Source organism: Hyla sarda, chromosome 9 (assembly GCF_029499605.1).
Source record: "Hyla sarda isolate aHylSar1 chromosome 9, aHylSar1.hap1, whole genome shotgun sequence".
NCBI lineage: Eukaryota > Metazoa > Chordata > Amphibia > Anura > Hylidae > Hyla > Hyla sarda.
In genome coordinates, this window is record NC_079197.1 from 41,646,104 (window position 1) to 41,673,694 (window position 27,591).

At 41.5% G+C, this 27,591-nt stretch overlaps 1 protein-coding gene across 2 annotated transcripts in view; it reads left to right on the forward strand.

The window, feature by feature from the left end:
- The window catches only part of LOC130290603 (rho GTPase-activating protein 20-like), a 231,051-nt gene that overhangs the window by 97,127 nt on the left and 106,333 nt on the right, over positions 1-27,591 (forward strand). The window lies entirely within an intron of this gene.

Below are 27,591 nucleotides of genomic sequence, written 5' to 3' on the forward strand. Positions count from 1 at the left end.
TTTATTAAATTATTTTAAACTTGTATTGCTTTTCATGCTATGATGCATTTTTCCTAGTAATTTTTTCTGTATTTTACGGTTACTGTTTTATTATTTAAAATGTTTATAACATTGATACATTTTAAGATGTCCTACTTTGGTTTATTCACAGGTACAGGGTCTCATATACCTAGGTAAGCCTTATGCAGATAACATCTTCAGACATCTTCTCATTCGTAAGATACAGCCGTAACAGCAGGACGATGATGAGTAGTTTAATAAAGTTCTCTTTGCTCTTCTCTTGTTTATTCTAGAATATTAGTGGATAATCTGAGTTGTTGTTAACACAGCCAACAACTAAATGAGTGACCAAATATTTACAACCATTATAAACAGTTTAAGGTCTTGTGCTGAGGAGTGTCCAATTCTTACTAGACAGTCTTTATTACTAGATACAGATACTGATGTATTAAGGAGCTGTGAGTCTTTTATGCATTAGTATATAGACAGACTAGAGGTTATTGCAGTAGTCCTGGGTTGTACCTCGGGTAAAGAAGAAGCTGGCTGGATATTTGTACCATGTGCTTGGTGCCAAGGGCAGCATAAATAAGTTTCTATTTCTTGTATGCTCAAAAAGAGTTACAGCTGAAATGATACGAATGCACCAAAAGACCATCAAATTGTCCAAACAAATATAATCATGTATTCTGGACACACAGTAGAATAACTAATTTCTACAGTTAATCTAAATAAACATTCTCCTTTAACATCCGCCGCTGTTTACTTCTGCTGCTCGAGTATAGTACCAATGCCCTTAGGCACTTGTTTATTAGAACAAAATAAAACAATAAAATGGGCAATGACGCATTTCAATGCTTCTTTCCCACTTCTTCAGATTGACATCCCCATAAACATTCCAAGACATTTCAATGTGTCCCCATTAACCACTTCAGAGTACCTCTACCAGTATGTTTATGGTCATTGTCCTGCTGAATGGTGAATCTCTGCCCAGTCTCAAATCTCTGACAGACTGAAAAAGATTTTCCTCTATAATTGCCCTGTATTTACTAACATGCATCTTTCTTTGTCTTAACCAGTTTTTTAGTCCCTGCAAATGAAAGGTTTCCCCACAATATGATACAGCCACCACCACACCATGCATCACTGTTGGTGTTCTTAGGGTAATGAGAAGTGTTCAGTTTGCGCCTCACATAATGTTTCCCATGCCTTTACCATGAGGATAGAAAGTGAAATTTTAGTCTCAATGGGCCAGCAATATGTATTTGTTTGGCAAACTCCTTATGTGTTCTTTACTTTAGGGTGCGTTCACATAGTCCAAGTACACTGCGCATGCACACAGCGACTTGCAGGCCCCTGTGTGGCTGCTAGGAGTGGCAGAATGTCGTTACAAGCAGGCCAGGGGCCAGCAGACCATTTTGTGCAGAAAATTTTGCTACCCATTAACTTCAATAGGTAGCTAAATCAGCTTCAGAAAATATGCAGCAGATTCTGTACTTGTGAACGTACCCTAAAACTCTTTTTTTTTTTTTTTTATTTTTTTTTTATCACTCTTAAATTAATCTTTGAATCTTTAGAGCTCCTTCGGTGTAGCCATTGAGGTCTTTGTCTGATGCCCTCCTTGCATGGTCTGTGAGTTTTGATGGCAGCCTTCTCTGGTCAGGTATGGAGATGAATGAAATAGTGCTCCATGGGTATTTGTGGTGTCCCAGAACAGGAATTCCTTTGCTACCTGAACTCTGATTGGGTGGTTGCTGTCCCCTAAGGTGCCTATTTATGAGCAAAATCTCAGTCTTATTGTGTCTTGAAAATGTTTTTTATTATGTTTTTTTTTATTTCCAGTTTACTGTGCCTTTAACTTTTATGCAAGAGTTCATTGTTTTCCAATGTAAAAGCTGGAGAGTAGACCTGATAACAGGGCAAGTCAGTCCCCTGGAATAGGGAGGGGACCAACAGAAATGAGGTAACATCCCACAGAAGTCTCCTGCCCTCATACCTTCAATCAGGGTAGGCCCCAAGCATCTCCCACAAGTTCCAGAGCTAGCTGAAGTGTTTTTTTTTTGTGTATCCCACTGCCAAGGAAAAGTCATTGTGGTGCTTTAGGGCGAGAGTCCTTTAGCACTTGGATCAAGGTGTAGGAATCCTCAGGGCCACATCTATCCCTGTGACGGGCTCGTATCTGGAACCCCTCTGCTAAATGCCTTCAAGTAAGTGGCTTTGCCCAAGGATACATAAAAATGTAAAAGGTAATAGTAAAATGCCATATACAAGCTATATAATGGCCAGAAATAGTAGCACTCCTCCTGTTCATATATGGCAGCTTATCCTGAAAAGTTTGTTGAAAAGTTAGTGAGAAAATAGTTAATACATGATACCAGTCCTTTTTAGCTGTGTGCAAAACATTGAGATCCACTTGTTTATAATATTTTCTTTTATTACTGATGATCACAAGTGCCTGAATAAATCCTGATATTACCATGATTTACATTTCTCCTGGTATATTCAGCTTCATAAAGCATAAGAAAGGAGAACACAAGCGTCTGCTGCATCACTGACCTTTACTGTACTTTATGTGCCTGCCTGGCTTTATACACAAGCATTTGCTTTATATAGAATGAGTGATGAGTGTTAGAGTGGTCTACCTGTGTGGGGGATCTGGTCAATGTAGATCTTTGGTCAGATTGTATTCGGCACTTTGGTTTGCTTTGATTTCATGCCGTAGCACAGTAAGAAACGTTACAAAGGGCAAGCAATGGAAACTATTTCTCTGTTTACATCGGAGGGAATGGATGAGAACGTGAGTCCTGTGAAACTTTCAGCACAGGGATACACGAATCATACTATTGATATCAATGTAGAAAATATGGAAATCTATTATTTTTTTCTTAGTTTTTAACCAAAATGCATTAATCTATGAACACATTATCAACCTTTTTTTTTATTACCCCCAATGGGAGAGAATAACAAGAAATATACACTCATGTCAGTCAGTATTGTTTTAAAAACTTCATGCAGTATTAGGACTTTAGGAACTGATTTCATTCATGGAAAAACACCCATTTTATTAATATTATTATTATTTAGTTTAAAGTGTGATTAATTCCATGGCACTGTACATATGATGAGAGGTTAAGTAGATATGACTGAAAATTGTAGAGACTTTAAAACATCACTTTTATTAGTATTCTCCTTAAAATATTACCAATAGTGTAAACCAAATATTATATTCCATATTCGTCTGCCATCAGATTATTTCCACAGATATTATAAACGGATATACAGGATATAGATAGATGGTACTCGTACTCACATCTACTATCTCGATCTTTGTTATTCAGGTCTCTCAGGATATATTGCACTAATACTCTTCTGTATTGCACATATTCCTCTATCAGTAGCTATTCATAGTATTGCACATAGTCCATTTTTACAGCAGCAGTATCTACTTGATGAATTGCAACCAGTCCCGATATTGCACATGTTGATACAATTCTCACAGCCTCATGTCCAACACTTCTTCACTCTCCCTTAGGCTATTGCACATATGCCACTGTTTCACTTTATGCCAGAGTATTGCACAAATATCAAGGATTGCACGTCCCTCCTAGTATCCTTATACAGTTCAGGGGGTATAGCCAAAGTTAGGTGTCTCTACACAGGTCAATACTTGTTGCATCATCCACATAATATTCTTATTGCACAGTCCACATAGATATTTCATCAGCACCATGCATCATTATTGTAGACTATACCGTATTGCACCTTCTACTGTTATTGCACAAGTGTATTCCCCTGATCGTAATTAAAAGGCAGTGCAGAGATAACTTATTTACAAAAACCTGTATTCCGGTACTTGCTTCCTCCAGTGATCCGGTTTCTGTTTCCTTGCATTCCGGCACTGGGTACTCCTATGTAACCAGGGAGTGATGGTTATTATTTTTAAAGATTCAATGCGTTTCCCACTGTCAATTGGTCAGGAATCAATGCCGTCATCAGAGTTCTGCACATGCACATAAGGAGAGATCCGCAGGGTGCAATATGGACAAAAATGAATGCTGTCCATTGATTCCTGACGAATTGACAGCAGGAAACACATCGAATCTTTAAAAATAATAACCATCACTCCCTGGTTACATAGGAGTACCCAGTGCCGAAATGCAAGGAAACAGAAACCGGATCACTGGAGGAAGCAAGTACCGGAATACAGGTTTTTGTAAATAAGTTATCTCTGCACTGCCTTTTAATTACGATCAGGGGAATACACTTGTGCAATAACAGTGGAAGGTGCAATACAGTATAGTCTACAATAATGATGCATGGTGCTGATGAAATATTTATGTGGACTGTGCAATAGGAATATTATGTGGATGATGCAACAAGTATTGACCTGTGTAGAGACACCTAACTTTGGCTATACCCCCTGAACTGTATAAGGATACTAGGAGGGACGTGCAATCCTTGATATTTGTGCAATACTCTGGCATAAAGTGAAATAGTGGCATATGTGCAATAGTCTAAGGGAGAGTGAAGAAGTGTTGGACATGAGGCTGTGTGAATTGTATCAACATGTGCAATATCTGGACTGGTTGCATCTATCTATATCCTGTATATCCTTTTATAATATCTGTGGAAATAATCTGATGGCAGCCGAATATGGAATATAATATTTGGTTTACACTATTGGTAATATTTTAAGGAGAATACTAATAAAAGTGATGTTTTAAAGTCTCTACAATTTTCAGTCATATCTACAGTCTTGGAGACCAATAATTGAAGTGTGTGGAATAACAATATCATATACAGGTTAAGTATATAACATAAGACAACTGCAAGCATAATAAACATGACTTAAAAAAATTATTGATACAGAGGGAGAGGGAGGGTTTACGATCTGCAAGGTGAGAGGGGGGGGGAGACAGTAGATTGCTGTCTACTTTGCAACCATTGTTCATCATTCCCTGCCAATGTGATTTGAAAGTTAAACAACGTCATGCACATAACTGTAGGAAACCAGAAGTATGAATTACAGTTAATATGTTGACCATAATGGTGAATAAATGGGGAGTGAAAGGTGCAACAGGCTCTTCACTGGCATTTCATCAGGGGATGATTAAGGAAGAGGAAGAAGCTCCAAAGCCACATGTACATAAACCTCAGGGGCATCATAGATGGTATTGGTTGGGCAATGAAGGGACAAAGACAAGAAGCAAGGAGAAAGCACAGTGATTGGAGAAAAAGGAAGAGGGGGAGCACATTAGGAGCTTCTAAGAGTCACAACAGTCATTACACACAACTGAGTCCATCATGAGAGAAAAGAAGTTGTTCATTAAACAGTACGGTGGCAGTAGGTGTACTGTAGGTTGTAGACGGTTCTGAAAATTTGGGTTTTAAGTTGCGCTTAAAGGTTTAAATTGTGGGTAAGAGTCTTATTTGTCAGGGCAGTCAGTTTCAGTATGAGGGAAGCTCAGGAGAAATCTTGAAGAAAGTTGTATAAGGGGCAGACAAGACAAAACACTGACAAAGGTCCTGTATGGATTGGAGAGTGTGTAAGCAGAGGTATCAGGAGATCCGGTCAGAAATGTATGGAGAGGATAAGTCATGGACAGCATTGTATGTCATCGTTAACAGTATTTTTAAGCAGAAATTGCTTAAAAATAAGCTAGGTCTTTGGCAAAAAAATTGGGGAAGCCGGCGATAGCTTTTTAGACAGTGACTCTCTATATGTGACAGCAAATTAGGGAAAACAATAAAGAGAGGTGAGGTGGATTTAGCATCCAGAGATATGCAAGATGCAGTAATATAAGCTCATATATACCAAAGAACAATAAAGGAAGGTGTGAGAGACCTCCGGTACAGCATCTGATCCACTCCATACTGATCCCAAGATTGGGAATAAAGCCAATAACAAGGCTAGTCAAACATAGAGAGCCCACTGATGATTTTAAATCCCAGTGTATTGTTTAATAGTATCAATTTAAAGCACACCAATAAAAGGGAAGTTTTAAGTGAGACCCTAGAAACAGGGTTCTTCTTCCCAGAGGGGGGCGTTGCCCTCCAAAGGGTTATTGTAATTGCGTATTTACGGTGGGACTCATAAGGGTTGATTTGAGATTACCTGTTAGATGGAAGGTCACAGAGAAGGAAATTGCAGTAGACTAAGTGGGTGGTGATGGGGGTATATACTAGCATTCTTGTTAAGTCAAAGAGATGATTAGAGATTTTTTTTTTTTCAGGTAGAAGTGGCAGGAGGTGGTAAAGGGTTTAAAAATAATGGAAGAATCAAAGGTTACCTTGAGGCAAGGGACTTGTGAGACTCAGGAGAGAGTGGAACCTTTGACAGTAAATGATAGATTTGATTGTGGAGGTTGAGCAAGATCGGAGACATTTTCTTCATGGCAAGTTTAAGAAAGCTGAGAGACACTTTGGGTTCCTAGATTGAAGAGAGTTGACATCTTGACTGAAAAGGTAGATTTTAGTGTCATGAGCATAAAGGTGGTACTTAAGAGCCATGGGATGAGATAATTTGTTAAAGGAAGGAGTGATCGACTGTCAGAGGCAAAAGACAGGTCAAGAAGAAGCACAGAGTATTGGCTGAGGCTCTGGACTAAAAATTATCTTTATGTTAAATATTTCATGAATCGAATCCTTTGGATTCCAATTACCTTTTCAGATTGCAAAAGTTCTGGGTGCTGACATTACAGCACAGACAGTAAAACAAAAAAGAAATGAGCTTGCAATATTCCAACGTAATAGGAAAGAGAATAGTGATATATATGTCCCCAATCATTCTTCTCCCTCCTTTTATTCTATTGTTTAGCTATATACTGTTATAATCAAGAAATGTTATATATTCCTGAAGCTCCTCGATGCTTCCCACTCTGGTGGGCTCCTTACATCTGTTATCAAGAGAGACAAGTTCTGTTCTGTGTCGGAGCACAATGACAGTAAACATCTCGCTTGATGAAATAACCACAAACTCGAGATTACAAGGTAAAAGAAAAGTCAGGAAATAAAATGGTTTTTCCAACTCCATAATTTTTCTACAGAGAGCTTTTAATGCTATAAAGAAACAAAAGAAATATTCCTCACCTTACCTGCCACTCCTGGTATGATGCCTCACCTGTCCTCTGTCTGGCTCTAGCGATGTTGTGTAGACACATGTGACCACTGCAGCTAGTCACAAGGGACACCAGGGGGTGGGGATCGGAGTAATATGGGCATGGGAGCAACAGGGGATGGGTAAAATTCACAATGATTTTCAGTACAATGCAAATAGATGAGATTTTACCATTTTCACCCACGTAAGGTTTTCCCTTTTGAAATATTTTAAAATATTTCAAACCCCCAGCTTGTCAATTTCTATCAAGGATTTTCACTGTGGATTTTACCCCTTCCTCTGTGGCAGGGATGGAATTTTTAATTTTCAATCTCTATGAATTTCCAGTAGGATCCAAATGTGGATCTGCAAGTAAACCCCCCCCCCCCCCCCCCAATCATTTTGGAATTATATAATAAAAAAAAAAAGTAATGCACCCAAAATGCATGATTTTATATTTTTTCTTTTATCAACTTTATAACTTTTTTTTTTTAAATCTAGCCATCTTGAGAGCCATCATAACTGCAACCCAGATTTTAGTCACTGTTTGGTTTATCCTTAAAGGGAAATTGTCAGCTTGCTCGCCCCCGCACTAACCAGCAGTACTGGCTGATCAGTTTGATGTCTACTGTGCCTGGATCCGCCTGGCCGTTCGGCTGATATCTTCCTTTTTCTGTATATGCTAATTAAATGCTAACTGGCACAGGTGGGGTAACTGGCACTCTGACATCAGCTGCCTCCGGCTGCAGCGCCACCCAGCTCATCAGTATTCCTCCCCTCCCTCCGCCTCTCCCTCTTCATTACATCGTGGGGAGAAGAGGAAGAGGCAAAGGGAGGGGAGGAATATTGATGAGCTGGGCAGCGCTGCGGCTGCTGGCCGCTGACATCAGAGTGCCAGTTACGCAGCCTGTGCCAGTTAGCACTTAATTAGCATATAGGAAAAAAACGAAGGAAAAAACACAGGCCGGGCGGATCTGGGCACAGTAGGCATCAAACTGATCAACTGATATTGCTTCACTTACACCCACAATGATAAATGCCCCCAAGAATCCTTTAAGGTATGTACACCATCTTTTTCTTATGTAATAACTAGCATCAGTTTATGCAAGTCTCATCTGGTGAATCTAACTCCAGGTGACTTATGTTTCAGGCTGCTTTATGGAAGACCAGTCTTAAGGGGATATGCCAGCATGGGCAAAACAATTAATATGCTGCTGGTTGGGGTGAAACAACAACAACAAAAAAAATCCTGATACCCTGCCAGACCCACGGCAGCTTTTGTAATACTTCTGGTCTGTCTTCTTCCTGCTTTCAACGATAGCTCGGTTCAGGACCTGCCCATTTAGCTGATCACTGGCCAAGATGGGAGACCACTGGGGATGTATGTATGTAATAGAGTCTGTGGTCTCAATTTTCTTTGGGACTGATCTGGGGTCTGAATTTTTTTGGGGGATTTGGTATGAGCTCTGAATTAAATTTGAAGTCTTGCCTGAGCCATGAATTTATTTGGAGTCAAAGCCTGAGGTCTAAACCCATTTGTTAAATGTCAACTATTGTTTCCTAGACTTCCTCAGTGATGACCCATCCTTATTTCCTGACACATAATTGTCCTGGTAGAAGTGAGTTCCGGTGACTTCAGCTGTTACAGTCAATGTCAATTAGTAATATCATTTACTAAGTATCACAGCCATGGAATGAAATGACTTCAAGTCTCAGTGTTAACCTATGGAATGTGTCAGGAAACCCTGCCCGCTAGATGAGAGAGCTCTGCATACTTTACATGTGAAGGCATTTCCTGACAATACTTAATGCAAAGAACCTTCATTCATTAACTTAAAAAAAAAAGATTAAAGTGAGTAATTCAAAGTCACTATGTAAACACTAGAGCATATACGTGTGTCTTTAAAGTCCATATAAACGGAAGCATACTGCATGAGTGTCCAGTACATTTTTTGTTACAAATGTGGGGTGTGATTAGATTGTACTTTGTACTGTATGTAGTATTTGTATTTGTAGGGTCGTAAGAGAGGGCTGATCAGGTTTGTACATAATTACCGTTTTGTCTATTTTTTAATGTTGGTTATGTTCAGTTATGTCATGTCCATGTTGCATGTGTTGCATTTCAAGAGCGACATAATACTGACCCTAGTTTTAGGATCGACAATCCAATTTATTTATTTGGGGAGATTAGCAGTAAAGGTATTACATTTTTTCTCACTCTCTAGCTGGTCAGTAGGGGTGGGTAGAAATGGGGTGGAATTTTTACTTTTGTATTCGTCTTATTACAGTGGTACACTTATCTTATTTGTATGCTAACAAAAAAATGTTTGCACTTTGTTGTTATATTTTAGGCTGCTGTATTGTGGCGCGAGGTCTCGTGTCTGTTGCTTTGCTATGTATACAACCTCATAAAGAGATTTAACCATTTTCACTACCTACATGCCAACAAAATAGCAACTGTATTAGCCTCTTTCTGTGCTTTAAAGGGGTACTCCACCCCCTAGACATCTTGAATAGGGGATAAGATGTCTGATCGCAGGGTTTCCGCCACTGGGGACCACCACAATTTTGGCTGCAGAACCACAGACATCTGGTGCACAGAGCAAACTTCGCTCCGTGTCAGATTACTGGCGATGCGGGGAGGAGGCTCGTGGCGTCACGGCCACGCTCTGCTCATGATGTCAGGACCGCGCCCCATCAATGCAAGTCTATGGGAAGGGGTGTAATGGACATCACACCTCCTCCCATAGACTTGAATTAAGGAGGCGTGGCCATGACATCACGAGCCTCCGGCACTGCACCCGGTGCTCTCAGCAAACGCATGGTGCAGCAGGGAGATCGCGGTGGTCCCCAGAGGCGGGCCCCCCGCGATCAGACATCTTATCCCGTATTCTTTGAATAGGGGATCAGATGTCTAGGGGTGTAGTACCCTCTTTAAGTCATGCTTGTAGATAATAGGTTCCTCCTTGTTCTCAATTCAGTGGTTCTCTGTTGTGAAGTACAATTTGTTGTCTGTGTTTAGAAACCCTCTTCAGAGAGAGTACTCCAGCTGGGTAGTGTGTCTCTGTTGTAACGGGCCTTCCGTGTACTGCAACGCTTGATGACAGCCCCTTGCTAGCATGGCAAACAGTTTAATCCACATGTCTTCCAATGCATTTCTGAGGCAGTGTCCTCCTTTAAAAAAAAAAAAAGTGATCATTGACCAAAATGTTCTAAATCAACCGTTTCAGACAACTTTCATATTATGTGTGTTGCCAAATTTCTAATCTAAGAAATTCATTGGCATTCAGTTTGACTATTGTCTTATTCCAATATTCCACTCTTAAGCTTGGGGTCCCAAGCTGTATCCCCCGAAATCTAATTGTAATTGGGTCCCCTAGTGTGCTGAACACATGTGCAGAGCAATGGCAGTATTTCTCTTATTCAAGATTTCATCACAGTGGTCTCTGATATGTCACTGGCTGGGATACGGGAGCGGTTTTTGCTCCCCCCCAACCGGACCCAGCACCCATACACTACAAAAGTAGTGTGAACCCAGCCAAAGAAAGTTGTATAGTTTTTTCCAGTCTGACCATAGTGCTCTCTATCGATGTCAGGAACTGTCCAGAGTAGGAACAAATCCCCATAGCAAACCTCTCCTGCTCTGGACAGTTCCTGACATGGACAGAGGTGTCAGCAGAGAGCATTGTGATCAGACTGGAAAGAACTACACAACTTCCTCTGTAGTATACAGCAGCTGATAAATACTGGAAGTATTAAGATTTTTATAGAAAAATGATCCTCCTGAGACATTTATATGTATGTTCTTTTTTAGTATTTTGATTGATCGCTGTTCTAAATGCTTCTCTTAAAACCTTTTTTGGAGTAACTCCTGCCATGGAATTGGCTCCTTATGTTATTGACCTGAACTAAGTTGTCTTTGGTGCTCAAGCACTATATATAGCGGTTACTTTATACCACTAAAAAAGGTTTGGACTAACACAGTTCTTGCATAAAGAGCAGTTTTTCCCAACTAGTGTGCCTCCAGCTCTTGCAGCCGTTAGCTGTCCGGGCATGATAGGAGTTGTAGTTTTGCAACAGATGGGGGCACACTGGTTAGAAAACACTGATTTAGAAGCAGAGAAATAAGGGAAATAGTGTAACCTGTTAATTGAACCCAGAATACCGGAACCTAGAAGGAGATATATTGAACATGATATTGCAGTTAATATTGTAGTTGTATTGAACATGACCTTGTAGTTGCTGCTCTATATGTTGTATCAAAGGGGTACTCCACTGGAAAACTTTTTTTTTAAATCATTTGGTGCCAGAAAGTTAAACAGATTTGTAAATGACTTCCATTTAAAAATCTTAACCCTTCCAGTACTTATCAGCTGCTGTATGCTCCAGAGGAAGTTCTTTTCTTTTTGAATTTCCTTTCTGTCTGACCACAGTGCTCTCTGCTGAAACCTTTTTGCATTTTAGGAACTGTCCAGTGGGACAGTAGGAATAAATCCCTATAGCAAACCTATCCTGCTCCAGACAGTTCCTAAAATCGACAGAGGTGTCAGTAGAGAGCACTGTGGTCAGACAGAAAGGAAATTCAAAAAGAAAAGAACTTCCTGTGGAGCATACAGCAGCTGAGAAGTACTTGAAGGATTAAGATTTTAAAATAGAAGTAATTTACAAATCTGTTTAACTTTCTGGCACCAGTTGATTTTAAAAAACTGTTTTCCAGGGGAGTACCCCTTTAAGAATGCTCCTATGAGGAAACTGTGAATACAGTCTAGGATTTTATATCTCTGCTGAAAAATAAAAAAAACTGTATTATTTTGGAACAGATTCAACATATTAAATTCAAATGTTAGTTACCTACATTAAAAGAGCTTTTAATAATCCAATAAAATGGATATTTCTTTGTTACTTTGGCACTGTAGACATTGACTTCAAAGTCTGTATAAAGTGGCCAAACACAGCATATAAATAAAAATGTAAAAAAAGGACTTCTTTGTGACATCTGACCCTGCACGTGCATTACTGAGGGATGTTCAGCTTATCTCCACCTGAACGATCTACTGTGCTTAATATGCTTCTTTCTTGTCCATAGCAGCCCCATGGTGTTCTTGTTCAAAGCTCTCATTGGGGGACTTTGTTAAATATATTTTTCTTTTTCTAGGGTTTCACATTTCCCCGAACAGCTGTCTAATCACTGACATTGATAGGAGGTTTTTACTATTACAGGATGAGGCAAAGGAGCAACTGAGCAAGGTGTGAACAAACATGTCCGCTGTTAAAAAAAAAATAATAATAATAATAAAAAAAAGGGGTAAAACTAGAATGTTTCCTCATAGAACAATACGTTACTTAGTTTGTAAAGACTTGTTACAGTAGAATGTGGCACTGTTTTCTTCTTTGTGGGCTATTGTTGGTATCACATAATGTGAGCACGATATGACACTATGTGGGCACTACTAGACTTTATGGGGGACTCTGCAGGGCAAAGTACCTTCTGACACAGCACCAGCATGGGTTTATGTGGGATCAGTTCTGTCAGACTAATCTGATCAGCTTCTTTGAGGAGGTCAGGTAAAGATTGGACCGGGGTGAAGCACTGAATGTAGTATATCTGGACTTTTATAAGGCATTGGATACTGTACCACACAAAAGGTTAGTACATAAAACGAGAATGATGGGACTGGGGGAGAACATATGTAAATGGATTAGCAACTGGTTCAATGTGATAGGAAGCAGAGGGTGAGTATCAATGGAGCTTACTTTTGTTGGATGTCAGTTACTCATGGGGTACAAAAGGGATCAGTACTTGGTCCACTTCTTTTCAATATGTTTATTAAAGGGGTACTCCGGTGCTTAGACATCTAATCCCCTATCCAAAGGATAGGGGATAAGATGCCTTATCCCGGGAGTCCCGCCGCTGGGGACCCCCGTGATCTTGCGCGCTGCACCCCGTTTGTAATCAGTCCGCGGAGCGTGTTCGCTCCGGGACCGATTACCGGCGACTACAGGGCGGGCGGCGTGTGATGTCACGCCCCCGCCCCGTGGGATGTCACGCTCCGCCCCTCAATGCAAGCCTACAGGAGGGGGTGTGACAGCTATCACGCCCCCTCCCATAGGCTTGCATTGAGGGGTGGAGCGTGACATCACACAGGGGCGGGGACGTGACATCACACGCTGCCCGCCCTGTAGTCACCGGTAATCGGTCCCGGAGCGAACACGCTCCGGGGACTGATTACAAACAGGGTGCCGCGTGCAAGATCACAGGGGTCCCAAGCGGCGGGACTCCCGCGATCAGGCATCTTATCCCCTATCCTTTGGATAGGGGATAAGATGTCTAAGCACCGGAGTACCACTTTAATGACCTTCTAGAGGGATTACAGAGTGGAATTTCTATATTTGCAGATGAAACCAAACTGGATAAGATGATCACCACAGAGGAGGATAACATAATATTGCAGAGAGATCTGGGGAAACTGGAGTCTTGGGAACAGACATGGCAAATGACAGTAAATGTGGATAAATGTAAGGTTATGCACTTGGGCCATAAAAATAACATGTATAATTATGTGCTAAATAATAACATATTAGCTAAAACTTCAGCCGAAAAGGACATGGATGTATTGGTGGACAGTAAACTCAACTTTAGTGATCAGTGCCAGGCAGTGGCTGCCAAGGCTAATAAGGTCATGGGATGTATCAAGAGAGGCATAGAGGCACGGAACAAGGACATAGTTACCTTTGTATAAATTACTAGTCAGACCGCATATGGAATATTGTGTCCAATTTTGGGCGCCTGTTTATATGAGGCGCATGGCTGAACTGGAGAGGGTATAGAGGAGGGCAACAGATAATTAATGGTATGGGAGGATTACAGGATCAAGACAGGTTATCAATAGTGATGTTGCGAACATAAAATTTTCCGTTCACAAATGGTGAACGCGAATTTCCGCAAATGTTCGCGAATATGCGAAACGGGCGAACCGCCATAGGCTTCAATAGGCAGGTGAATTTTAAAACCCACAGGGACTCTTTCTGGCCACAGTAGTGATGGAAAAGTTGTTTAAAGGGGACTAACACCTGGACTGTGGCGTGCCGGAGGGGGATCCATGGCAAAACTCCCTTGGAAAATTACATAGTTGATGCAGAGTCGGGTTTTAATCCATGAAGGGCATAAATCACCTAACATTCCTAAATTGTTTGGAATAACATGCTTAAGGTGTGTTAAGTAGTACTATTCCTATCAGTTTAATCCCTGTTATGTCCCCTATAAGGGGACGTGTATATGGCTGTGGTGCTAGTGTTGGTGGTGGCAAAAGGCAGACAAGTGGTAACTTGAGAGGTGCCCGAAGCTAAGCTAGAGGAGGAGGATGGTGCGTCAAGGTTCCGAGCGGAAGCTGTAGAAGATTGGGTGTCCTGTGTTAGCCAGTCAACTATGTCCTCAGAACTTTGAGTTCAGGGTACGTGGCCTCTGAACACTGTCCATTATTCTAGGGCCAAAGGGAATCACAGCACCACGACCACGACGGCCCCTGTGGGGTGGCCTGCCTCTGCCTGTCATTTTTTTTTTCAATTAGTGGTACTATGCGTGCAAGCTACTGTGACAACAGATATGAGTGGCACTGTGCACTGGCAGAAGTTGGCGGAGTAGACGCTGTAGGCCTGACACACACGCTTGCAGACAACTAACTGCTATTCAATCTATTACAGTCAAAATTGTATATTGTTTTTTAAATGTACACTTCTGTTACACCAGATATGAATTGCACTAGTGTGACACAGGAGCCCTGGCAAGCCCAAAAACTCCCAAGTGTGAAGTAAACTGACTGATATTATTTCAAATTACCTTTTCAAAAAAGGTAATTTTTTTTTCAAATTTACACTACTGTTACACCAAATATGACTTGCACTGGTGTGACACAGAGCCCTGCAGGCCCAAAAACTCCAAAGTGTTTTGTAAACTGACTGATTTTATTTCACAGCCAAAAAAGGTAATTTTTTTTTCAAATTTACACTACTGTTACACCATATATGAGTAGCACTGGTGTAACACTGTGCCCTTGCAGGCCCTGAAAGGCACTTGTGTGATGGAAACTGACTGATATTATTTCACAGTCAAAAAAGTATTTTTGGAAGAAAAAAAATGCAAACTGATGTTTGAGCCCTAAAAAGGGCTTTTTGGGTGCTGTCCTTAGAGCAGAGATCAGATGAGTCCTTCAGGACTTTTGTGGACACTGAATACTATAGTTGCTTGAAAGAAAAAAAGTTTTCCACGCCTTTTAACCAGTGGTTTCCAACCAGGGTGCCTCCAGCTGTTGCAAAACACACGGGTGAAAGAAACTGACTGCTATACTACTGCTATATTGCAAGCTATTGTGACAGCAGATATGAGTGGTGCCACTGGGCAAGTGGGCATAATATACCCTGTGAGCGAGCCTGCCACACACACGCTGCCATGCAGGCAAATGCTATTAGAATACACAGGGGGAAAACAAAAAAAAATGCAGACTGATGTTTGAGCCCTAAAAAGGGATTTTTGTGGGTGCTGTCCTTACAGCAGAGATCAGATTAGTGCTTCAGGAGTGTAGTGGACCCTGAATAAACCACCTAGCTATCGCTTTCCCTATTAAATCAGGAGTTGGTTCACTATCCCTCCTCTCTCTAACCATGCAGCTTCAGAATGAAGCTAAAATGGAGTCCGTGAGAGAGGTGGGAGGGTCTGGAAGGGAGGGTCTGCTGCTGATTGGCTGTAATGTGTTTGCTGACTGTGACACACATGGTCAAAGTTTCTTGCAATGATGATGAATAGGGGGCGTATAGAACATCGCATATGTTCGCACGGCGCGGTGAACCTGAACAAGCTATGTTCGCAGGGAACCATTTGCCGGCGAACAATTCGCGACATCTCTAGTTATCAAGTTTGGGGTTATTTAGTGTGGAGAAAAGACATAGTTATACATTGTGATCAGATCACCCCTAAGATATGAATGGACAGTACAGAGATCTTTCTAGTAATCTTTTTATACCTAGGCCGATAACCATGACAAGGAGGCATCCTCTACATCTAAAAGGAATGCTCTTGATTTCCTGACCCATTTAGTTTTCTGACATTCAGTTAACCTGTTCCTCCCCTGGATCTCCTGGTTTTGTCTGCTGTAAACTTGTCCCTCTATCTAGTCTTGTTCATATTATATTATATATTGCATTAACTGTTGAACTGTTCCTGTACATTTTGCTAGTTCATGTGTAAAATTTAGTACTTTTTGTAACCCTACATCTGTGGTTGTTATTACCCAAGGCCAAGGAAGCTATTATTCTTGGAGTGTGGAAGTCAACACTACCCTGGCGTCACAAACTTTATTTCAGTCACATCACCCCAGTTAGCCACCACATATTCATTAAATGTTATGTTTTAAGGCCACATGTTGTTTCTTATGTTATATACTTGCGTGTAGTGCCTTACAGTTTCAGAACCTCCAACAGCCTTTTTGGGTATTCATTGTTTTTAATGATATACAACTCCCTTATTGCACCATGGTACATGAACAGCAAAGGTTCCAACTAAATCCTCAGTGATATAAGAATTGTAAGGAATCCTTCTGTATACATGTTGGATTGTGTAATTTATAGCAGAGATAGCTGGGTTTTTTAAGAGCAGCATGGATCAGTGACTTAAACCAGTATTATTCTATTTTTTCCTAGGCAATCATCATATCGGTATGCCAATGCTGATGGGTTATTTAAGCTACCATTACCTGACATAGCTCTACAAGAAACCTCAAATAATTCAGCATCACATGGGTTGTTTGCCGTTGCACAATGAGAAAATCTTCAAGTGACTACAGAACAGATTCATAGGGAACTAAGAAGGACCCCATTGTTTCTCAAGTTAATTTAGCTACACTTTGGTGATGGAGGTACACACACAGGTTTCAGCTTTTTTTTTTATAACCATTACATAAAGATTACACTGGACAGTGGTTGTCTAATATGGGGGATCAAAGTTATTGCTCTTTCTAGTTTAAGAGCTCAAGTATTGTACAATCTAAATGTCGGACATATTGAAATAGTAAACATGAAAGCACTGGCTAGAGGCTTTGTATGGTGGCATGGAATCGGCCTACAAATTGAACAACTAGCTCAATGCGGTCTTGGTTGTCAGCAGGTGCAAAACATGCCAGAAACAGCACCACTGCATTCCTGGGAATGGGCCACTTTACCATGGCAAAGAATTGATGTTGACTTTGCAGGACCTTTCATGGAAACAATGCCTATTCCAATTAGCCTAAAATGTCCTCTACTACAACAGTGCACACAACTGATGTACTGAGGGGACTTTTTGCTAAAACAGGTGCTCCTGGACAGCTTGTCAGTTACAATGGCCCATAGTTTGTTTTAGAACAATTTCAAAAGTTTTTTTCAAAGTTGAATGGAATACGACACATTACATTTGCATCATATCAACCAGCTACCAATGGTTTGGCTAAAAGATTTATTCAGAATATGAAAAGGTCTCAGAAGGTTACTAACTTTTGATTTTTTTTTTTTATCCAAATGCAAATCAATTTAATACAAATTAAAACCTAGTTTCTAGGTAATTCTTTACGTTCTAGATTAGATAATCTTACACAAGATCTCAGGAGAACATTTTAATAAATTAAAGAGGAGAACAGAAGTGGCTTCCTGGAAAGATCACGGCACAATCTTACCATCTTACTTTCTTAGTTGAGGTCTCTACTGGTGTTATCTGGAGACGTCATATCAAACAACCAAGGGGATTGAATTCAGCTGCTGTAGACATGCCAAGTTCTGTGCCTGCCTCATCTTATGTTCCACTTACCAAACTATCTACCTTGCCTTTGCCTGTTGTATCAGGTAATGATTTGCCTCCTGAACCTGCTCCTGAGACTCGTGTCAGATGGAAGAGTCACTACCATCAACCTCCAATCAGTCCACCAGTTCCACTGTCAACACAGAGAGGATACCCAACAAGATTGAGGCATCCACCAAATCATTGAATTTATAAAAAACAATAATAAGTGGACTTTCATTGTATTGGGAAGGTGCATTATCTACATATATAAAACTCAACGTGTGTGTGTGTATGTTTGTATGTATGTATGTATGTATGTATGTGTGTATGTTCCAGCATCACGTCCAAACGGCTAAAGATATTAACATGAAACTTGGCAAACATGTTACTTATATGTCAACAACAAACATAGGATAGGTGATTAAACCCTTACTCACCCCCATTTGCCAGGGGCGGGGTTTATGTTTAAAGTCCCATACAAGTCAATGGGAAATATATGTTACTGCATAACTTCCAAACGGCTTGAGATATTTCGATAATACTTGGTCACATGTTACTTACTTAGGATAGTTAATTTAACCCTTAAGTTCCCCCATTTGTGAGGGTCGGGTTTTTGTTTAAAGTCCCATGCAAATCAATGGGAAATGTATGTTCCCACATAACTTCCGTACACTTGGAGATATTTCAATAACTGGTACACATATTACGGGTCGGGATAGGAGGTCGGGATAGGAGGACAGGAAAGGAGGACGGGATAGGAGGACGCGATAGGAGGACCGGTATAGGAGGAGCGGGATAGGTGGTCGTGATAGGAGAACGCGATAGGACTACACGATAGGAGGATGGGATAGGAGGTCGGGATAGGAGGACTGGATAGGAGGACGGGATAGGAGGTCTGGATAGAAGGTCAAGATAGGAGAACGGGATAGGAGGTCGAGATATGAGGACGGGATAGGAGGTCATGATAGGAGGACTGGATAGGAGGTCGAGATAAGAGGGCGTGATAGGAGGACAGTATAGGAGGACGGGATAGGAGGTCGGTATAGGAGGACAGGATGGGATAGGAGGACGGGAAAGGAGGTCGAGATATGAGGACGGGATAGGAGGACGGGATAAGAGGACAGCATAGGAGGACGCGAAAGGAGGATGGGAAAGAAGGTCGAGATAGGAGGACGGGAAAGGAGGTAGAGATAGGAGGACTGGTAAGGAGGACGGGAAAGAAGGTCGAGATATGAGGATGCGAAAGGAGGATGGGATAGGAGGACGGGATAGGAAGTCAGGATAGGAGGTCTGGATATGATGACGGGATAGGAGGTCGGGACATGACAACAATATATGAGGATGGGATATGAAGTCAAAAGCTTCCTCCTTTGTTTATTTTCCTCCCCAACAAGGATTAGGAAGGAAAAACCGGGCAACGCCGGGTACTCAGCTAGTATATATTATATTTGTTGTGACCATTGTTCTCCTCTCCTCCTCCATTTAGGTAAAGGGGTTTATCAGTCCAGGCTTATGTATATTTATTTGGATAACATCATTATATATCTGACTGATAACACTACAGTGTATGTTTATGGAAAAGTGGTTGCCTGTGTGCACAATATATAAAAAAAAGAAAGACCTATCTTATCCATCTGCGTCGATAAGTGAAAATAGTGAACCTAACCTAACACAAACTGCATGGGATGCAAAAAGGGGAACTATAACTTTGTGGAGGACATGGAGTTACTGTGTGGGTTTCTAGAGATCATTTTTAGGCCATGTTTACATGGCTGGGAATGGGTGGGATGTTCACCCGGCAAATACGGGTAACATTCCACACATTTGCTTGATTCGGTGGCACTAGAACCACGCATAGATGGCAATGTATTTCCCGGTGAAATCTGCAGGAACAGATGGTTCAGTGTTAGAGATGAGCAAACTTTTCAAAAGGTCAAATCGTCGGGCTTGCCAAACTTCTCTGAAATTGACAGTTTAGTTAGGCTTATTTTGACGCAAACTGGCAATATAATAGGCCCCTAAACACGTTTATGACACTAACTAACAGTGAAGAACTTTTGACCTCGAAAAAGCAGTGACTTTTTTTTAATCTAATATTTGAAGTTTATCTAGAGTTGGTAGAGTGCCAAGGTAGTTGGGACCCCTGATAAATTAACTGCCCTATACCCTGCACTCTTAATTTTGAGCCAGGGTATTTTTGGGGGGTTCCCATTTCACCTGGTTGTACAATGGATTGACTCAGATGTCCTCCAAGCTGGACACTGAATGCCTTCATGTGCTTATGGACTTTTTTTTGTAGATTCAGATATCCCACTCTCTATTGCTACCTGCATGGACATTGCCTCTTAGTTTGGCATGTATTTCTCAATCTCATCTTCTCTTTTCTTCAAAAATGTAAGCTATGATAGTTGTCCCGTTGCTTTTACAGTGCTCCATGTTCATTTTACAATTGTTCCCCAGGAGTTTTCTTAGTTGGAGGTCTTCATAGTGAGGGGAGGTTTACCTAGTGATGTATCCCTTTGGAAATGTAGGTTTGTAGATTTGCTGCTCTATCTTTATTTTTCCTATCACACTTTATCTTTTACATTTTCTTCCCCTACCCTTTTTTTCTTGAAACACAACATCTCCCTTAGACCAGACCCTATGATTCCATTCTTCCAGAACCCTGAAGGACACTTTGGTGAGGTCCCGGATTTGGCCTCTCTGCAATTGCATGCCACTAGTTAGGTTGCCCTAATTTGACTAGAGTAGGTTGGCCTAGTTTAAACACAAATAAATGCAATCTATTTTTCAGGAATTCTTTACCTAATAGGTCTTATGTTGCTACTAGATACTGATTAAATGACATTTTTGGGTAATCCAATGCTACCTATCACCTGATCTCCAGATTGTGTCAGCTTCTTTTACAATGTTGCAACTAGGGATGAGTGAATCGAATCTGATGAATCTGAATTCGTTATGAATTTAAGGAAAAATTCGCTTCGCCACAAATTTGAATATCGCCGCATTTTGATCACACAAATCTCTTGACTAAGCTCCATTTAGTGCGGTCCAGGCTCCAGGGCATCTAAGTTGCAGCAAGGACTGCAAGGACATGGGGCAAGGACTGCTGAGAAGGCCGCAAGGTGGGTAGGCGGGATGACCTTGAATCACATGCAGCATGCAGCCTATCAGCAGCCAGCCACCCATGTGATTTCACAGCCCTATATAATTGGCAGCCATCTTGCGGCCAGTCACTTCAGTGTTCTATTGCAGAGAGAGAGGGACAGAGAGCAGTGTGTGTTGCACTGAAAAGCATTTTTACAGCAGCGATTCACCTCAAGCCCAAATCCAGCCTAGAAGCACTGATAGGGAAGGGAGAGAGATTAAGAGATAAAGTGCAATTTTGGATGTAGTACACAGCGACTGTGTGCTGCAGAACTTGTGTGTAAAACAACTGAAAAGCAAATAGTAGCCAGCCAGTTAGGGTGAGCAGAGCACTAAAAACCATAATAAACTGCTATTAGTGCCTAGTGTTGAGTAGCGGAGCGTATTGTCCTCTATTAAGTGTAACCAGTGCGTACATAGGTGGTGTACCATTTAAAGTCTTAAGGGCCTAGTTACTGTGAAAAGCCAGCCAAAAGTACACACCTGCTGCTGTTTTAAGCGTAGTGGAGTGCATTGTACTCCCCTCATAAGTGCAAACCACGTACGTACATCTAAGTGGTGTACCATTTACTAGCTCGGATAGTGGGTACTGTGTCTGAAGATGATTGGGACATTATGGCCCAAAATATAAGTAAGGTTTCTCGCAATATGGAACATAAAATTACACAATTTAAGATATTACACAGGACCCACTATTCCGCGCTTCATTTATATAGGATAGGGGTGAAAATTACGTCACAGTGTGTTAAATGTGGTTTGGAAGAAGCGGATTATTTACATAGTTTTTGGTCGTGTGAGAAGATATCTGTTTTCTGGGAATCCGTAATAAAAGAGGTGGAAATTAAAATTCCCGTGAAGGTACCTCGTACGATAGAGTGTATACTGCTTAGGAGCTATCGGTAATGTGGGGAAATATGAGTGCCTGTTACATAGGATTCTGTTCTTCGCTAGACTGACCATACTAAGGAATTGGATATCCCCTAAAGAACTGCAGATAGAGGAATGGAAGGAAGGGTTAAAAACCATGAAAGATAAGGAGTTTAGATGGATGAGGTGTAAGAAGGGTCAAAGAGAATGTAGAAAGATTTGGAATGTATGGTAGATTTGAATTTGTATTATATTAATGTTTTTTCCCTCTTTTTTTTTTTTTTTTTTCCCTCTCTGTGCCAGAAGGTGGGGAGGTGGGGGGGGGGGGGGGTGAGTGTGTGTTAATAATGATTAGGTAAACTTTTCAGATGTAAACAAGTATAAGTATGGGTATATGGCCTCTTTTTTACTGGCTCTGTTATGTATATCTGAATCGTACATTGTAGTTTTGTAAATTTTATTATTAAAAGAAATAAAAGATAAATAAAAAAAAGTGGTGTACCATTTTGTTCTTGTTATAATCCTAAGGGCCTAGTTACTCTGAAATGCCAGACAAAAGTACACACCTGCTGCTGTTGTAGACAAATACTGTGTTAAGCATAGTGGAGCGCATTGTACTCCACTCTTAAGTGCATATCACATACGTATATCTAAGTGGTGTACCATTTTGTTCCTGATATCGTCCTTAGATCCTAGTTACTGTGAAAGGCCAGCCAAAAGTACACACCTGCTGCTGTTCCAGACAAATACTATTTTAAGCATAGTGGACACACTAAGTATGTCATGCAGAGAAGTGCCAGGACATGCACAGAGGAGTAGCAGAGGCCTTAATTCATCAGGCGCAGGCAGAGGTCACAGCAGACTAGGGGCGAGTGGCAGCAGGAGTCGCAGCAAGAGGCCTGAGCTCCTGGTTTCAGCTAGTGGTTGTTTCTCGATCAGCAACCCATCTGCTGGTATTGACTGGTTAACTTGATCATCCACTTCATCACAAGTGACATCTGACACCCCCAGTCAACAGTCGGTGGGTTACTCAAACAAAACCATCAGTGGGCATGGCCCTGGAGCAGTCCCTGTCCTCAGATTGCCTCTGTCCTGTGCTGTTCCCTCTCCCATAGAAATATCCTATGTTGTGGGTTCAGCTTCACCTTTTAGTCAGGGCGATCTAATAAAGGACAGTCAGCAGCTATTGCCCAGCCAATAAGTGGAGGAGACATCCCCTGCTCCCTTCGCTAGGTAGTATGTAGGATCGCAAGTTGTACTAGAGGAGAGTGGTGTGGTAGGTGGTGTTGGGAGCATTCAGGCTCCTGAAGCACACACTGTTGAGGAACCTGAGGAGGACATTAGTGACGTGCAGACACAACTCGATGATGATGAAGCTGATCGCACTTGGGAGCTGGGTGCCAGAAGGGGCTTCATCATCATCAGGAGAAGAAGGTGGCAGGTTGTCTGTGAGGCAGCAGTTGAGCCAGGAAGGTGGTAGCCTGGTTGGGAGTCAGGATGGTGGCAGCAGTGGAAAGTCTGGAGCCAAACGTGCCCAGGGTAGACCACCTGCCTTACGGCAGCCTACCTGCCCGGGAGGTAGTGGAACAGGGGTCCCTGGAGTCGGCGTCGGTAGAAGTCAGTTAGTGCAGACTGTTGGTGGGAAAATCAGCTACTCTGCGGTGTGACATCCGGAGGATGTTAACATGGCCACATGCAGTTTTTAAAAATATCTTTAATTTTTTCAATTGTGAGGCACTTTGATCTCGTCAGGCTGCTGCCACCTCCAGGCTTGGTCATTCTGCCATATTTTGGTCTCTTCATGCTGGTGCCACCTCCAGGCTGTGTCATTGTGCCACCATGTGGTCTCCTCATGCTGCTGGCACATTACATACAATTTTTTAATAATTTGAATTAATTTAAATAAATGCATTTTGATTAATTTTAATCAGTAATTTTAATAAAAATGCCCCTCCTGCATATCATGTGTGCAGGGCATGTCGGTGTCACGCTGTTCTTCCATGGTTTGCCTTGGCGAACGGAGTAACACCGGGGAGGAACTGCTAAAAGTCATTCATCAAGAAATCAAATCATAGCTTACTCCATGAAAACTGGAGATGGGAACCATGGTGTCTGTGCTGCTTCAAGGAAGCCTGAGCCATGTGCCCTGCATGGCACACGTGTCCAATCTGGTTGTCAAGCGGTTCCTGAAGTGTTCCCCCCCCCATCTGCAAGACATCCTAACAATGGGAAGAAAACTTTGATTGCATTTCAGCCACTCGTACAGCTCATGCGTGACACCTTCTGTTTGCTCAGGCCCTTTGAGGAAGCCACATTATTAGTTAGTCGCCAGGATTACGGGATGAACAATGTCATTCCCCTGCTTCATATCCTACAATACGTGTTGGAAATGATGGCTGGTCAGGGCACTGGAGACGTGGACCCTACATCTCGAGGCCACATGAGCCATGTGGGGGCTGAACTGGAGGAGTAGGGGGACAGTGGAGCACAGGCAAGGTTTTGTGAAATGGGTGGTTTTTACAGTCATCTAACAGGAGAGGAGGAGCAGGAGCAGGCTGTGGCGCTACAGGGTGATGACGAAGACAAGACAGAGGACCCAGACACGCTGTGGCCATGTGGTCTCCTCATGCTGCTGGCACATTAATTAAAAAAAAATATTTTAATCTATTTGAAATCTTCAATTTAAATTTAAAAAAATATCTTTAATCTTTTCTTTTTTTTTTTTTATTCTTTTTTTTCCAAAATACAGACATCACAACCAATACACCTTTACAGAAAAATAAACCTCAGGACAGCCATAGATAACATAAAAACAATACAATACATTAAAAAAATAAAAATAAAAAAATTAAAATAAATAAATAAATGTCCAAATAAAGAAACAAATAACCCCCCCCCCCCCCAAAGAAATACCCTTAAGGCACCTATCTTATCCCCCGACCATCCCAACTCTTCTCACTCACTCCATAACCCCCCCCCCCCCCCCAGTCTCTCTCCTCTCGAATCATCTCCACGTAAACCTCTGTTTCCTGAAATTGTACCCAGTTTCTCCATATAGAAAAAAATTCATTGTTAGTGCTATGCCGAATAGATCTCAAATTTTCCATAAGCATCACCTCATTCACCTTAGAAAACACATACATAGATTTGGGGACCTAGTTTGTTTCCACAAAGAAGGGATGCAACTCCTGGCTGTCATTACTTAAAAACCCCAGTAAGGAGTTTTTATATTGTTTTAACAGTATCTCGCTGTGTTGTAACAAGAAGAAGTCTGGAGAGAAGGGGCATTCCCTCTCCATTATTTTTGTAATAATCGTGTGCACTTTTCCCCAGAATCTTTTCAATTATGGTCTTGTTAGGCTGTTACCACCTCCAGGCTGGGTTGTTCTGCCACTATTTGGTCTCCTCTTGCTGCCGACAATTCCAGGATGTGTCATTCTGCCACCATATGGTCTCCTCATGCTGTTAGCACCTTAAATTAAACTTTTAAAATTTGAATCTATCTGAAATCTTCAATTAAAAATTTTCTAAATATCTTTAATCTTTTCTATTGTGAGGTCCTATGGTCTCATCAGGCTGCTGCTGCCTCTAGGCTCTGTCATTGTGCCACCATGTGACTCCTTGTAATATTGGGTTTCGTGGTGATACAGTCTTAGTTTAAAGTAAATGCTTTGAGCACCCGGGACATTTAACTTGTGAATCTAAGCAAAATCTTAAATAATTTTTTTTTTTTAAATCAATGTAATCTTTTGAAGACTGAGGGCCTATGGTCATCGACGTCATATATTACCTGTGGAATTAGCAAAAGAATCCAATGAAACATATTGGAGTGATAACAATGAACCATAACTGATTAAATTAAACATTTGCACTTTCACCAGCTCGATTTTAAGATACAAGTACTGCTGAATGTGCTCCTGTCCAAGTTGCTCTTACTGCAGTCCCTCCCTTTTCAAGTGGACACTCAGAGCATGGGGGGGGGGGGGGGGTGCTGAGAGGCAGGGGCTGGGACAGGCGGTGTCTGGCCTCGCGGCGGACCACCAGCTCGATGCTTACCAAAATGGATCCTCAAAAAAGGATTTAAAATAAATTCAAATTAAATTAAATAAAAATTACATAAAAATCTCTTTAATCACTTCAATTGTGATGCCATATGGTCTCCCGACCCTGCTGCCACATCCAGATGCTCTGCGTGCCCCCTGCGAGCGCTACAATCACCGCTAGTGGGGTCCCTGTGCCCACTAGCGGTGTCAAATGTGCCCCCCCACGAGCGCGGCTCTGTTCCCCGTCCCTGTCCGCTAGCGGTGATGGTACATTTGAGGGCACATTTGACACCGCTAATGGGCACAGGGCCCCGCTAGCGGTGATGGTAGCGCTCACGGGGGGCACATTTGACACCGCTAGTGGGCACAGGGACCCCGCTAGCGGTGATGGTAGCGCTCGCAGGGGGCACATTTGACATCGGTAGTGGGCACAGGGACTCCGCTAGCGGTGATGGTAGCGCTCGCGGGGGGCACATTTGACACCGCTAGTGGGCACAGGGACCCGCTAGCGGTGGGGATTGATCGTGCTTGCGGGGACACAGTAAATGGATTAGCCACGCTGGGCTCTACAATTCTTCCGGAGGGTGGGGGAGGGGCCCCGACCGGTATAGCGGTATGGGCAAAAATCCATACCGTTCATACTGGTATACCGCCCAGCACTATGTTCTACACCCCTGTTGAGGCTCTCTGTAGGCCAGAAATAGCCGTTTTTAATAGAGATTCGCCAAAAAATTAATTCAGACCAAAACAAATTTTGGGGGAAAATTCGGCGAATTGGCCAAATGTAATTTTTCAAAAAATTTGCTCATCTTTAGCTGCAACTCTGATCGACCTGCCTTCTTTGCTCAATGGGAGCAAGTGTTGCTCAGCCTTCTTGATCAGAGAGCCACTCAGAAGACAAGGTAATCATGAGGCATTGGAAGTGTTGTGCAGTCCCTTCCATGAGTAAATGGATGGAGGAACTTCTGGAGATTGGAAGGGTGGAGGAAATAATTACCGAGGAACATATGCGGTCCGATAGATTCAATCCAATCTGGTTTACGTGGAGTCAGTTTATGGATTCCCAGGCGTTCTTGGATCTGGTGCATTGAACACTTGGTCATTTGCGTGTGTATATATATATATATATATATATATATATATATATATATATATAATTTTTTTTTTTTTTTTTTTGTTTGTTTGTTTTTTCAATCTTCTGATCTATTGTACTTGGCTCTTATTCCCTTCTCCTTTCCTTTCTTTCCTCTCTGTTGCCTTTCTTTGACCTTCTGGCTTTCTTGTTTTGTATTACATGTGCTGGAACCATTTTCTTATTGCTTAACAAAACCACATCAGTTTGTTTTCACTTGATTTCATTTATTCTGTATTGTTTTGAGAATTTGCATACAGTTTGTACTGTACTGTTCTTTCTTAAAACAAAATATATTAACAAAAACAGATTGAACATAAATAAATAAATGTTCTGTACAAAATAGGTAACTAGATTACTTTTATTGTCTACAGATAGATAGATAGATATAGAAAAATACATATAGATAGATAGAATTTTGCCTGAAAGATTAATACGAAGGTTGATATTTAGTTAGAAAGATTTAGTTAGAAATATTTTTTTCTGCCACAAAAGGCAGATAGAC